The sequence below is a fragment of the Dinoponera quadriceps genome, unplaced genomic scaffold (genome assembly GCF_001313825.1).
Source record: "Dinoponera quadriceps isolate SergipeBrazil2010 unplaced genomic scaffold, ASM131382v1 scaffold424, whole genome shotgun sequence".
Classification (NCBI taxonomy): Eukaryota; Metazoa; Arthropoda; class Insecta; order Hymenoptera; family Formicidae; genus Dinoponera; species Dinoponera quadriceps.
The window spans coordinates 445,320-460,978 of NW_014554557.1; the positions used below are offsets into that span (position 1 = coordinate 445,320).

General features: G+C 45.1%; 1 protein-coding gene across 3 annotated transcripts in view; it reads left to right on the top strand.

Annotated features, from left to right (window-relative positions):
* Nucleotides 1-15,659, top strand: part of LOC106752052 (chaoptin-like) — a 93,593-nt gene that overhangs the window by 7,012 nt on the left and 70,922 nt on the right. The window contains exon 1 of one of the 3 annotated variants that reach the window (XM_014633445.1): nt 390-508. The exons of 1 other annotated variant lie outside the window; for it this stretch is intronic. The gene's annotated coding sequence lies outside the window, so the exon portion shown is untranslated. Of the gene's footprint in view, nt 1-389; nt 509-6,978; nt 7,015-15,659 lie in introns of those variants that run through there. One more of the 3 variants, XM_014633447.1, reaches the window with a different exon arrangement.

Here is a 15,659-nt window from a genome sequence, read left to right on the forward strand (position 1 = left end):
TCGCGCGGTCTCCCGCGAACAACAGATGTATCCGCAGTGAGCGGCCGCCGCATCGTCGCGTGACGATCGTGACAGCGTGTACAATGACAGTTACGCGCGGCGACGTGTGAAGCGTAACCCTCGGGGTCGTCGTCGCGACGAAGTGTCCTTGACCTTGCGCCTCGTCGTCGGTCCGGCATCCGTTGAAAAGTCACTCGTGCGTCGGTTTCGGCCGATGAGGGTTCTATCTCGGCCGCACCGACAGCATCCTCCGGCGATAGTCCGACGCGATATCGCGCCGATCGAACGGGGGTAATTGTCGACGTGGGAAACAGTGATGGCACGTCGAGGTGTCTCGCGGCCGGAGACGTCCCGTGTCGTTGTGTGTGCGCGCGTGTGACACTCGTCAGCGGCCGCAAGTGCGAAAGGGCGGATCATCGCGATATCGCGCCGGCACGTGTGCGGAACACCGGTGGACCACCTGGCCACGGCTCGGACTTTTTCCACGTTTTCCGGCTCGTATGCGCAGGTGAGCCGACGTTGTTGATCCCGGAAACAGTCGGGCCAGACTTTTCCCGTGTAACCGACAGTCCCTGTGGTCCTTTGTGCTCTCATCGCGTAGATAAATGGGGGGGGGTTTTTTTTTTCAATATCGCGAGTTCGGTCGAAATCGCGACATTTGACACATTATTGACCGGATAACTCGGGCAGTTTGCTGACGTTTTTCACCGGGATCGCCTCTGTTTAAACATGCGTAACGTTTACGACATTTCTGATGTTGACTTTTGTGAAAAATCGCTCGTGGGAAGTGGAAAATCGCGTGACAGACGGACAAGCGAATCGATGAGGCAGCATTCGACGAGAGCCGTTGCTTTAACTCCATCGGAACGTACTCGGATCGAAATTTGCGTTACAGGATTCTACGTAACTTGTGTTTGCACTATGGCAATCCACTTATAAAGAAACTGCGAACACACACATACACACGCACGCACAAAGTTGCGTCGCGCGTAAGTTGCAAGTTTAGTCGACAACTATGTTGTCGCGCGCAAAATTGATGGCATTCTTGGTGTTCGTCTCACGGAACTTTCTATTACGTATATATATGGCGCGCCTAAGAAATTTGGTTGAAACGATATCGCAATGATACAAGACGCAAGAGGTAAAAGGGGAAAAAAGTCCGGGCGAATTCCGTTATCAAGTTGCCCACACGTCGGTGACATCGATCTCGGTCTCCGCAAATAATCCCACGAGGAATTTTTAATTAAGATGTTCGCCTCCCCAAGGCGGAGAAGTTCCACGTATAGTTTCCACATAAGTTCTTATGAATCCCCGTGTGCTCTTTATAAGCACCGCGTGGCATAAAAATCGACTAAATGTGGGACGCGTCGTAACTTCCCCGCTAATCCGCCCTCTACAGCGGTTTTTGAGGTGAGCCATTTAAAACTTTTGGGTCTTACCGGCGAGAAAAAAAACTCGAAGAATTTTTATGAATATCTTTACGGCTTCGAAAAGAAATGTCTGCATCCTCCATTTTGAATGGAACACCAATGAAAGTATATATTCGCAGGGGAATATAAATGTGTATGTCCACGGTACGTCCCGTGAGATTTTCAGATCGCGGGGATTAAAATTGCACGTAGTTTCTTTCGCTCGGACGGGTATTAAAACCACACGCGTTAGAATAACGAATCGCACTCGCGAGTTGCTTTCTGGACAAAACAGAGAACGAACTACTCTCGCTAGTCAAGCTTGAACGAAACATTTTTGCAATATTAACATCTCTTCCCGCACTCCAATGTTTTTCGGATAACTGATTTCTTTCCTTTTTCGAAAATTAACATTTCATTTATTTGTATTAGTAGAAATTATTAATTTTAACATTATATTAATATTCATACTGTACATTAATAGATATTAATGTTATTTTCATTTTACCAGGCATTGAGCAGCTTTTTCCTTTCCTGCATATCGCCTCGAGGAAATAAATAATTTCCTAGTGGAAAATTAAAAAAAATTCGCTGTAAGAGTTGACATATTGTGTGCGCGTGCATCGCGTAACTTGCAAATTTGCGTTTTTTATCGGTTGACTTCTTTGTACATAACGTGTAACGATAAAAAGCGTCCACATTGAAATCCCCTGCAGCGCTCCTGTCGCAATCAAGATGCCGGCTGTTTTGTCACCGCGGCAAACTCGAATCATTTCTCGCGCAGCGAAAATTCCCCACGGCTTTAATTTTCCGCTTTTTTAACGGCCGCCATGAAGCGACACGCGAACCAATAAAACCGCTTCTATCCTTCAATCTGACAATTAACTGTATTCGCGTTACGTCTGCGCGCGAACATTGCATGCCGCGCGAGTATTCGATCGATTTTCGGATTCAGCCTCGAAAGGACGTCATCGTCGCGCTTTCGACGAAAATCGCTTGGCATTCGATCGACGTCGCTTTCCGAAAGATACGTCATTCCGCGTTTTTAATGCGTTTTGCACACGACTTATAATCGTCAATTTGTCGTTGCTGAAACGCGCCGCGCTCGCGTCAAAGAGTATCGTATTCCGCGTATTAAATCCGCTTCGCCGAGTAATAAACGCGTGAGAGCTCGCGAAGAATGGCCGAACACTGTGTCAATGACACGAAGAGCGCCATCGAGCGGTCAGTGCATGAGTTTTCTCATAAAAAGAGGAAACGGCTCTAAGCGCGCGCTGTATGCGACGACGCAACGTCTGCCCGCGGAATTGCCACCGGCCGGAAATATCCACGTGTAAATATTAAACGCGAAGTAAATCGTAGCGTTATAAAGCGGCGACAACCGCTTATATCTCAGTTATATAATCCTTATTGAGCTGCGCGAGACCGCGGCGGCGCAATGTAATTTTCGTGCAATTACAATCTTCGCGCGGGATTTTTACGATACGCGCGTAAACACGATATTATCCTCTGTGTAATCCGCAACTTTAATTAACGCTGATACACGGGTCATAATTACTATTATTACAGAGCGATACTTTTAGTGTACTCATACACAATCGGTATGCGCGTACAGACGGCTTTAATGTCAGAAATTTGCGTACCAGTTGCTCCCCGGTCAAATACGTTTATTGCGAAAACAATTACGCGCTTATTTCGGAATAAATAAAAAGGAAATCGAATTAAATCGCCATACACGCACAATGTACACAAAACGACGCGTGTGTCTCCCGTTTACCGGATCGATTTTGTTCTACTGTTACTACGTTACTACTCGTAAATGTTCATTTTAAGTTTAAACGTCTGTTTCGTTCGAATGGAGAACATTCGCGACGATCCCGATATTTAAAACAATATTACAAATACCGGGCTAGCGTAGGAAATTTGTCGTTTCTCCATGAAATTCTTACCCGTAGTTATCGCGATTTGTATATTATTATTATAAAGAGGAAATCTCGTTAACATGAATCGTCTGAGAGACGTCGTTTAGACGTCTTGTTATCTCAAAAACGTCTTTATGACGGTCTTAGGACGGTCTTAATGTCCTCTGGCTTGTCTATTTTATGAGAGAAAAGTTATATTAACATTTCGAAACCGGAAAATTTCCTTTTCAATATCCCTCATTCGACAAACACACGGCGAACATCTTTCGCGCTAGCCTGGCGTATCGCAAATACGCAAATATTAATATTGAGAATGGATAATCGTGCGATTAAAATCCTCGATATACATGCCTTGTACATCGATATGTACGGGCGATATCGTATCTCGATGTACACGCGCGTTATATCCTTCGCGTCGAATAGCTATTCGGATTCGTTTTATCGTGCCTCCGCCATTTCTTTACCGTCCCATAATTAATTGCGCGAGACAGATTCAAACAACAAGTGCAATATTACAGTTTCGGAATGCACAGAATTTCCGCTTTGTGGTATTCGTGCGCGACCCAGCCCGACACGAGAGCTGCGATCTGACGAGCAAATCCCGGCCGCAAATTCGACTTGCACTTTCACAAGGGCTGGGATCCACTAGTTGGACCGTAATATTTGTGGTCACCGTAGAATGCCGCAACAGCCCTTTACAGCCAAGCTCTCTGACGATTGTCGACACGCGGCCGTTCGTTCGTTTGTTCGTTCCTATCTTCCTACCTTCCTCCTCGAGGATCCTTCGTCCGATCTGTGTCTCTCTTCAGCAATTCTCGCGAGTGGTGCTTCACACTAAAGAATGTCATTAAAGCAATACCGGAAGCTCGTAGCTGAATACCGCGGCTCGGATTGTTACGAAATTGCGTGGAAGTGATTTTCTCGAAACTGCACGCGGAAGATAATGAGAACGACTCTGTTCATTTGTTAAGCGGAATAACCGACGGGATTATTAGAATTCTGTGCGACGTAATAGCGACGGGGCGACAGTGCCCTGCCTGTATGCGCCCCGCGCGTGAACGGGGCAGAGTAATATATTTGCGAAATGTACAGTGACGCGTACATTGCGCTTAGTGTTGATATAATTTTTTTTCTTTTCACGTGTTACACCGCGCGCGTCCTCATCTGCCGCGTAGGTGGGTTTGCATTCGCTCGCGCGGCATCCGAGGTATTTAATAAATTCTCTTTGGCCGGGATCCAGATTCGTTGTTGCATCGCGACATGAAATATCGTTATTCCAAAATACATTGCGAAAATAATGATATTTAGTCTCCTGTGCGCGTAAAAACGAATGCCGGTCGATTGAAAATCGAGAACGTAGTCGTGCTGAATTTTGACGTTATTTTCTCGCCGCTAGATTCGCTGTGATAATCTATATAACTATTCGTATCGCACGGACACGTTATTGAACCTAGTTCGCCACATTCCGGTTCAGTGATCTACCGTTTTTCGGCTTTTTAGTTGTCCAGTTTCCATACGTTATACTATTTTTTTTTTTCTTAAAGTATCAGGTATCTGCTAACAACGAACGAACATTCTTTTTTCTTAAATCGCATTCGCGAGACCATTTGAGAATTTTTCCGAAAACACTTTTTCTCACAATAATAAGTTTTGTTTAAACTCAAATAATTTTTTTTTTCACTTGATATCATAAGCATCTTATTCAAATTCTGTATTTTCAGTTCCCACATTACAAGCTTAGAAATATTAATTAGAATGAAAGTGACGACAAAGTCGAGCGATCTCACGGACCGGAGTATGGCGAATTAAAAATCTCGCAAATAAGTGTGGTTAGGTAGGATTAAAACGCAGCAATATAAAGAAGAGATTATGAAAGTCTGAAAGAGTCTGAGAAGTGATTCGGACGAGTACTTCCAATAGGTCGAATCGAAACGACGACGACTAGCAGCCTGCTCTTGACACTTGCAAGGCAAATTAATTCGCGACAGCTGACTCGGTTGTCAGTTCGATTAAGTACTGGGCGGAGCTGAATGGTCGTGTAACAAATTAGGTCTGACTATGCCGACTAGCTTATGGACTGCGTACGTGCTTGAGATTATGCAATATTGCACAATGGAGCCATAAATCGTTATCGCAATACCGATATTTAATATCGTGGGTTTCGCTCCACTGCGATTATAGAGAAAACGTGTGATATAATTTACAACGTGTACTTATAAAAAGTGGTTGAGTTTCTCGCGAACTCGCTGAGAATTTTTACTTTGAAGTAAATGAATCTTGTAAATCGCGATTCACAACGAAATTATTACAAAATGAAGCGATATTCACCCTCGAAAATATATTCTTGAAAAATCAACATGGGAATATTTGTTAGCAGCAATCGAAAGCTTTGTTTCGTTAAAAAATCGTGATAATTATTAATTGACATGTGAGGAAAGAAAATTAATACCTCCGGATTATCTGTTCGCAAAGACCACTATATTAATTAAATTCGCGTGATACATACGCACGCACAGACTTTGTGTTTTATATTTATCGTATATATTGCATTGTATCTCATTTTATCAATAATTTACTTATTTAAATAATCGTTAAAGCCATTTTCCAGACAATTATCATCCTATTTAAATCAATTCTATTCTTCTTTGATATTATTGCAACTCTTCCATAAAATATGTCATTAGCTCGTTATAATCCTGTTAATGACAGGCGGTGAACATGTCTATATTTGCATTAAATCCAATTACATCGGCATCCCATGTACGTATGCTCGATAACAGAGAATTAAAGCGACGCATCTTTGATTCACGAGGATTCAATATAAAGAATCTCCCATCTTTCATATAATTTATATTCTCTTTTACATATGTCGTCAATGAGAATCAATGGAAACAAAGTCGATAAAATTGAAAATTATTTTTTTAAATATATTATCTCGAATAAATCCCACTTATGCCAAGAACTTATTCGAAATATATTAATTTCGAAGTATCTAGAATTCTCCACCAGATTTTACGAGAATTTTAGAGTAGACTTTTCGAAACTGTGTCAAAAATCCATGCAAGCTCTCATAACAAATTTTATAAAAAAAAAGGTTATCGAATTATATTGTGGTATCGCAAACGACTATTACAGAGGCCTGTGAAATGAATACCTCAAAATGGGAGTTTTTTTAAATTCACGCGGCATTCGTTTGTTCACATTTGTACGCCAAAAAGTTATAACTAAATAAAATAAAGTTAAAAAATTACTAAATTTCAGCATCAATATCTTATGAAGATTTTTTTTTATTTCTAAGCGGAATATCTCGCTGATAGTCGGTTCGAAATCATAAAAACGCGTACACCCTTCGTCGTGCCATCCCTCGGTTGGCAGTAGTCGGGGTTAAAAATGTATAACTCGATCTTCGATACGGGTCGAAAGAACGGTTTCATATCTCCCAGCCGATCCAAGGTTAAAGAACCTAACGCTTTAACGATTTCGCGTCCATCATCGTCAGTCGATGTATTTACTTCACACTAGTGAGTTGCAAGGGACAAAGGACGGGCGGAAGGAAGGAAGGAAGGAAGTGCCGAAGGAAGTAAGAAACCTGGGGAGAACGTCACGAGAAAAGGGCGATCCATCAAAATCAAAAGGCACCACCGCAAGCGCCGAGGGTCGTTTACTTTCTCTGCTCTTCGCAGGTACTTCGTTATTTTTCGAGATGCCTCTTACCTCTTTTTGCTCTTTGTCCTCTCCGTTTGTGTCGTTATTTCCGTGCCTACACATGACACCGGCAAGAACAAAGTGGACAGATAAATGATACAACAGATAATTATAGACGAAGAATGATCTTGACCTCGTGCTCGAGTGAACCGTGGACACTCTTGGGGTGTGTCATCTTAACGATAATGTTCTCGCAAATTAGAGAGTTAATGTTTGTGAAAAAGTGGGCGCGGTTAGGAAGTGCTCTTCCTCGATGCATTTACATTTTTCAAAAATATTATATTCTCCGATGTATTTTTATCGGTGAATATTACTTTTATGAATTGCTAAATGTTTATAAAGGCGAAAATTAAAGAGAATTTGCACCATTTGCAACCAGATATAATAATTACGTTTTCTGAATCGTATTTTCGGGATGTGAGTTGTAAACGTCGTAATATAAGTTGCAAACGCGTAGCGTCCGACCCACTTGCGGTAATTTGTGGTGTGTATATGACGTAGCGCATGTACAATTACTTACAGCTCGACATTTATAACTCGTATCTTCAAAAATGAAATTTAAAAAAATTATTTTATTACATACGGTTGAATTTTTGGCGTGAACATTTTGTTCTCACGAAAATTTCGACATTAACAAAAATGATAACGAGAAGTACAGGGGCACGTGGAGGAATATTTTTGGAAAATTTCAACATTCATAGTTCAAGGAAAATCCAAGTACTAAATTCAAGTACATTCACGTACATCAAGTGCCGTAAAACTTTTGTGTAAAACATTTGCTCGTACATTTCACGATTCGAACGATGGTTGCGCACAATCAGTTTCATTCAAATGCCCTCTAAGCGGTTATGTCAATGTGAGATAAAGCCCGGATGTGTGATAAAGCACAACGTAAAGAAAACATGTCTCTTTTTCAACTGCTCTCCCACATGTTCAAAGCCCGTTCGGATCGGCGAGGGACGCTTTCAAACGTTTTCTCGTTAGACGAGAATTACTGGTGATCGATACCCCGTCGTGCTATTATCGATGTTTGCTGTCTCCGAATTACGAGCTTACCCCGCCGAAAACGATCCCGTCGCGAGTGTGGAGAGGCGCCGCTCCGAAAAACCAAAAAAATAACCGGGCCCGGCTAACTAGATGAAACGCCGGTGAGTTTAGCGGAAGGTATCGGCGCCCTCAGAAATTCACTTTGGCCCACTCGACTATCCGGACTATCGCGTTACCCTCGTTTGTTGGGCGTGTATCGCGAATTTTCGCCGTTCGAATGCCCGAATAATTGGAAATTCAATAACTCGACATTCGATATAACTCGAGGGCCGTAAGCGGCATGCTAAGTAACACTATCGCCGCTTCGCCAACTTGATGATGATTTAGTGGCGCGGAAGGAAGTACGTACAAGAGCGGCTAGACGGCACGAGGGTGAGACGGGATGGGCGGGCCTCTGAGCGGGCGCGTGAATCTATTTAAGCGCGACACTGAGAGAATCACGAAGTGAAGGGTGAAGAGAGGAGAGAATAATGGATGGTATACCCGCAATGTCACGCGCAGCATGCCGAAACCGCGGCGTCCGCACTCTCGGCTGTGTTAATCAAACGGCGTGCGAGATGTCGTACGGAAAAGACCAGCCGCCAAGGAGGAGGCTGGCTGGATGAAGCGGGCCAGGTAAGAAACGAAGTGCGGGGTGCGACCGCCGGGGAGAGCCGGGCGCGTTAGAAATCGCGGCTGTGCAATTGTGCGTTGCGCAGCGATCAATCGCGGTGCCGTGTAATTTAGCGGGCGGCCGATATTAATCCGCGACCGATATTCCGCGGCCGGGGATCGATTTTCAACGCGAACTATCGGCACCGCGAGCCACGCCCGAATGGGAAATCGCGCCGACGAATCCGCATTAAAATTTAGCTTCAATTAGGTCTGCAATAATTATGAGAGGAGACCGCATGTACATGCGAGGCAAATAAAGTACTTGGCGTGCACACGCGTGTGCACGACGGCATTATTCATTTGCTTAATGGAAAAAGCGGCGCGCGGGAAATTACCGCGTTTCCAGCTCGGCATGCTACGGCATCCCGTAACGTGTTACGTCACGTTACGATAATATGTATTCCCTCTTCGCTGCTCTTGAGATTGTCCTTCGAAAATCGAACTTCGCGTCCCGTCTTCTCGCGCAATCCAGCGCGCCAAAGAAGTCTTTTGAGACCGGGACACTCGCGAGACTTTGCGGGATCCGAAGGTGCACTTCTCGGGTCTAACGATCCGGTTATACATACGTTATAAAAAAGGAGCGTCGAAGGAATTCGAGTGAGGTTAAACGAATTTAGTTTCAGGGTTGTGTAGCTAATTAGCTGCTCGAATATTTTCGGAAAAATTCCAATATTTTTCAATCTTTCATTTGTATAAGACAAAGAAAAATTTTCTAAAATTAACTTTAAGTCAATGATGGATATTCTCATATAAAAGCATATACAAGCAAGAATATTGCAATCATCTTCGAAGATTTTCAGTCTCGACTCAATTAAATTTGCATTAATGCATGGTATTATTTGCACTCGATTCAAAACTGAACATCTTCCAAGAATATTACAATATTCTTGCTTATATATGAGAACACATCTGTTATTGATTTAAGACCATTTTCTCCACGTACAATTAGCGCCCGAATCCCCGGTTACCTGATTCCTCCTCTCTGCGAGGTGATTCAGGCAAGCGAACGCGAAGGAACGGGGCCGAGAGCGTTCTCTCGTCGTTATCGGAGATCCGGCGTGACGATTACGCGTCCTCCCTTCGATGCGCGATTAATCGCGCGCGTCCTTCGCGTTCGTCTTTTCGAGTGCACGGCCGCAGCTCCGCTGAATACATCGAGAGGCTGCCGTGTGTTTTGCAGGCTATCGGGCGGGTCGATTGGCCGAAGAACCTTTGGAAAACTGCCAACGAGTTCCCCAAGCTTTCGTAAGCTTTCGCTGACCTCGGCTCGTCTCTGCCGGCGCGCGCGCGCGCGCGCGCGAGAGAGAGAAATGGATTTTTTCTCATCTCGGAGGATCTTTGTCCCGCGGAAAGTATCTCCGCGATTCTGTCCGTGTGACAGCGCCCGCTCGTGTACGCACACGTCCCTCGATTGTAGTGCGTGCACACATACGCACAGACTCGACTTTTACGAGCCTGCATCCCCCGATGCGTCGGCCATCGTCAGCGCTTCTACCTCGACCAGCGATACAACCCTCCGTTAAAGCGAGCGTGTGCTCCTCGACATCGAGCTCTCTCCGCGAATCGAAAGGCGTAATTTGTGAAAGGAAAATCACGCGGGCGTACGATCGACGACCGCGAGACGCCCACAGTTTGACTCCCGAGTCGCGCGGCTCGCTTTCAGCACAGCTTCGCGGTTCTTTGATGTTCCCGTCGCGCCCGCTCTATACTCGAAACGCGTTAGATCGCCGTCATTAAGCACGTACGCGCGTAATTAATTCGATTTGTAGCGCAATTTCGCGCCCCCCCTCCCCCCGGGTGAGCCCCTCGGAGACGAATTGCTCTCGTTAAGCTCTCGAAATGAATCGATCAAAGCGACTTGACAATTACAAAATCGTCGGGAGGGACGGATGGAAATGTAACAGTCGCGCTTGAAATCGTAAGCCCTCCGCCGCCTTTCAGGAAATTACATTCCATTCATAACAGCTTCCGCGACGCTTATCGTGAGCGGCATTTAAATAAATTTACACTGCCTGCGTTTTCCGTGAAACGCAGAAACGACAGTCCGCCTCAGTGGTTCTGATGGGTATCCTGCGAGGATGCCTGAGATAACTTTTAATTGGGGTGAACATAAATTTCTCCCCGCGCCTGGAATACTCGCGAGCTTTATTGTCAAGGCTGGCCGAGGCCTCACTTTGATACTCGTTGTCTGAAATAACGCGGAGCGACTTCGAACGCATAGACTTGTTATTATCGCGCGGGGACGCGGCTCTTGTTATTATTATCGTGAAGCGTCGTGAGTCGGTCCGATTCGATTACAGCCGACAAACCGATTACCAGCGTACGTTATTCCTCGGTCGACGGTAAAAATGACAAATTGAAATATCCGCCATGCCGTATTTTCATATGATCGTGATGTGACGCGCAGAATGTGCACCGCCACAGATTTAACCTGGAATTCCTACGCCGATCCTATCTGCCCCAGTGGCTTACGGGGTTATTTGTATAACACGATGGACATTCCGGTATTGACACTGCGCAGTTTCTATTAGTGCGGGCAATATTTGAAATTGCGAAGCGCGAGCACCTGAGTTTTGTTCAATCCGGACGCGATTGATCCGATTTGCATGTGCCGCCCGATACGGCCCGGTTTTTAGAAAAGCCCGACATTCCCCGACACGGCGCGGAAAGGACTCCGAGCTTTTTTTCCTCCCCTAAGAGTTGTTGCTCGGTTATGCATGTATAAAACGCGCGATGTCGAACGTGGGCGGTCGATCGCGCGCGGACGGAGGCGGAATTTTCGCGGATTAACATGTCGGGCGCGGACTGAATGAAATGCCTCGGCGTCGTTCTCGATGGAAGACGATAAATTAATTACGAGTCCGTAACGAAGCGGTCGATAACTGCGGATTAATATCCAACAAGCAGCAGAGAGCGCGCGGGGGGCAACGCAAAAAATACATAATGCAAAATACAAAATGCAGGCGGAGATTATAATTGCGCGCCGCGCCGTGATTTCTTCGCTGAGTTTGATTGAAACTTCACGAATCGCCGCATTATTATTCAAGCTATTTGTATTCACGAGTTTTTGCCTCGCCACGGTATCTTCCTGCGATATTCCCGGGTTTAACGATCCCCGGGATGTAACGCAATCTGTAAGAAACAATTCGCCGTCAACGCGAGGGAATTTCGTGAAAAATCGAAACGCTGTTTTCCAGGAGCATTACGGAAAAAGAAAAAAAATCATTAGCTCATCCGGCCATTAGCTAAATTAATTGTAACACATGGACATCTGAAACTTCAGCGGCGTAGGCAATTTTAATCGCTGCAGTAGCAGACTCATTTGCTGCTGCGGCAAACGTATCATCATAAGTGGCATTTACGATAGCACGTTTGCTTTGGTGCAGCAATTGAGATCGCTTATGCTGCTAAAGCTTTAAGTGTCCATATGTTACAACTAATTTAGCTATTGCAGCTAATTTTTCCTTTCCGTGCAACGATGACGCACTGAGAGGGAAATATCGTTATTTTCGCGGACAACAATATCCCTTTTTTTTTTCATTTTAACCGCAAAAATAATCAAGAGAACGATTTTTCTAACAAGTGTTACTATACTGTTAATGATAATAACCTTATATGCATGCCGCTGCTATTATTTTTGTGGTTAAAATAGAAGGATATTGTTGTCCCCGAAAATAATTATATTTTCCTCTCAATGCGGGACAACAATAACATTCGCGATACCGCGAGTTTGATATCTTTCAGATCGCCGATGATAACATTTCTGGCGACGCGCGGCATCACACACGGCTCTTTCTCTCTCTTTCTATCGTTCGAATATGACGTCGGTACCAAATTTTATTTTCGCGCTAACCGGTTCGGTTGGTTTCATGCAGGATGCGCACCATATTCCTCAATTACAGATACAATTTTTCCTTCCGCTTGTCCCCTCCGTGCCGATTGATCGCTCACGATGGACATTTCCTCTTTCATTTTTACGTACACACGCGTCGGTGCTAGTGGCTTTTTCTATTATTTTTTTATTTCGAAGTCGACAATTTCCGGCTGGATGTTGAAGTAGCGTGCTCGGCCTGCTGCGCCAGGTTCGCAAGACGAGTATCGAACAATTTACCGCCGACATCCATCCTTAATGAAGACTCGTTATAAACTACCTCGAGCGCGTTTTATCGATGAAAGTTAGTACAATTATGACCGTATTGCCGCGCGCGATACACCTTATAATATTCTGTGAATATACCATAAATTAATTACGAACCGTAATCAAAGTATACTTGCGTATATATCGAGTATACGCCATAAATCACATTAACGATGACGATATAATACCTGTAACATGGCACAAATGTTAACGATAACGCGTTTCGGTTCGCATTACACATTCATTATCTTAACTTATTCAAGCGAAATAATGAGAGAACGGTGATTCTATTCGGCGGAGTTAAAATTGGCGGGATAAAACGTCACGCAGTTTACGTATTTCGAGCGCACTAGCGTTTAAGGATGCGAGCTTCTCGGGGGAAAAAGGACGCGGAGACGCGAGGAAAGAAGCTGGATGCGGTTATTAATGGTTGAAACGGACGGCAGAAAGTGCAGACGCAACAGTTTGGTGATCTCAAATTTAAGCTCGCCGCGCGAGAAGCGTCGCGAAGTTAATGAACTAATGGATGCGAGGTTAATGAATCCGTAATGAACGTAACGCCACAGCTGAGATTAGAGCATGCATGATAATGATGCGTTTGTGACGAGATGATGACGTTCCCCGTGATGTCGCTCTCTGCTGCAATGGCGTAAATTAATCTCGGTCGATTTAGGCACGAGGGGACGAAACTTGCGTATTCAGTGTCGCGAAAAGTGCGTAATTGAACGTTCAAGCGGAACGTCCGATATCACATTTATCGGAAATGATGAAATATATCGAATCGTTTAGTTTACATACGGTGTGTCTGTCGCTGAGTGTCTCACCCGTCATATACTTGTGGTTTGCGTCGATGTAAACAAACACAGTCCTCCACCATTTTTTCGATAATTAATTGCTCAAAATTGTGCACGCTCGTTTGCGATATAATACAGGACTTTTTGCTTCACATTGAGCTAAAGTACAAATATGTGACGGATGAGATCGCTTAGCCTTGTACGAGGATGAATTCAGAATTCGCGAGTTATGGCGCGATAAAATATTAGGGTAGGTCACGGCAGCGCGCCGCCACTCGGTCTCTCACGCATAACGCGCGAGGTCGGTACAGTTAGGAGTGATCACTTTGCGTGAATGGAAACCAACTGCTAAATATATTCATTGCAAATTGGAATTTATATATCTGGCGATGGAGTCTCAGGGTGAATTCATGCAAAATCCGCGAATTATGGCGCATTAAAGCATCAGGACTCGGCCATGGCTCGCCGCCAGTCCGTCACTCGCGCGCCATGTGTGTGTGTTTTTTTTTTTATTTATTCATTTAACGCGCTCCGTCTCTCCTATTTTAATGTAAGGCCTGACGTGTTAAGCTCTATATCTCTCTCACTGCACGCCATGTGCGAAAGCAGTTAGCTCAGGAAAGACTCCTCCGTGCCCAAACGAATCGCGAATAAACAGCAACGAGACATTTAACTCGATGCCGATGGTTTACCGTTTCTTCTATCAAATTCGGACTCGAGCGGGAAGCGACCGGTTCGTCGGAAGAGAAAACAAGACGGGCTCGTTGGACGCCTGAAAAAACAGTCTAGTCTCGACGTTGTTCGCTCATAAAACGTACTAATACTTCGAAGCACCGGAGATAAGCCAGCTGCAGTTTTTACTCGAAGACCGCGGCAAACCTTTCGCGCCATCTCAACAACGTGCACACCCGCGAGGTACCCGAAGATTACTCCGTTGAACCGTAAACAAACGCTGTGTAACAGCGTCGCACAGGACATGAGGACATAAGCGACCTGTTGTGGAACGAAACGGCGGCAGGGGTGGCTCGCGTTCTTTGTGCCAGCAGCGTTATACATGCAGATGCACGGACTATATTTGAAGACACGGGAAAAGCGGGAGAAGAGCAAAAGTGAAGATACATACGAGAGAGCTCCAATTCGCCGTTGCGCCGGTCTCTGTATTAAAGCGAGAATCAAACGGAGCTGCGGGCTCGAATGAAAGACTAATAGAATAACGCGAGGCGGTATCTCCGCGACGAGCAGTCGCTCAAATGCGAGCTCGTTTCGCGGCAATTACGCTACCCGTTTTATAATTGAGACGCGATTGCAACCGCATTTTATTCGAACGCGCGCGCCTCGCAAAACCGCATTGCCCGCCGCCGTTCGTAATGCGAAGCCGAAATTGCGAATCCGACGGATCGCTCTCTCCCTTCAAAAGGACCGGACGGACGCGCGCTCGTCGTAACGCGATTCGCGCGATTTTGTTGTCTTTTTTCTTCCGTCGGGATACAATTATCCTCGTTTCTTCCATTATTTCCGTAACGCGAGATCGACGCGTGTGCACAAACTCGCGGGGATATATAATGCGCGCGCTTTCGCAATTGTTGACATCATCAGCATTCCGGATTGAAACAGCCGCAAATGCGCACCCCGCGTGGTGCCGCGTGTTTACATGGAATTTACATTAATGCACGCATACACGACGTTATATATATATATATATATATATAGGTGTGTACGAATGTAGCTCTATTGCGTTATACTTTATTACGTTACAGTCTACGAGCACCCTTTCTATATGTAAACCACATTACTCGAATAGCCGGCGGTGCAAAAAACAGCGGGACGAATTAAGCGAGATAATTCTTACTTGTACATTTCGCGGGCGCGCGTGTATTTAGCGCGCTACGTTCATCATTCGCAACTTAGATCTCACCACGCACGCTGAATCACGTCTTTCCCGACCTTCGCGTCTTCGGTCAAAAGTTCGACCGTAACCCCCCCCCCCCCC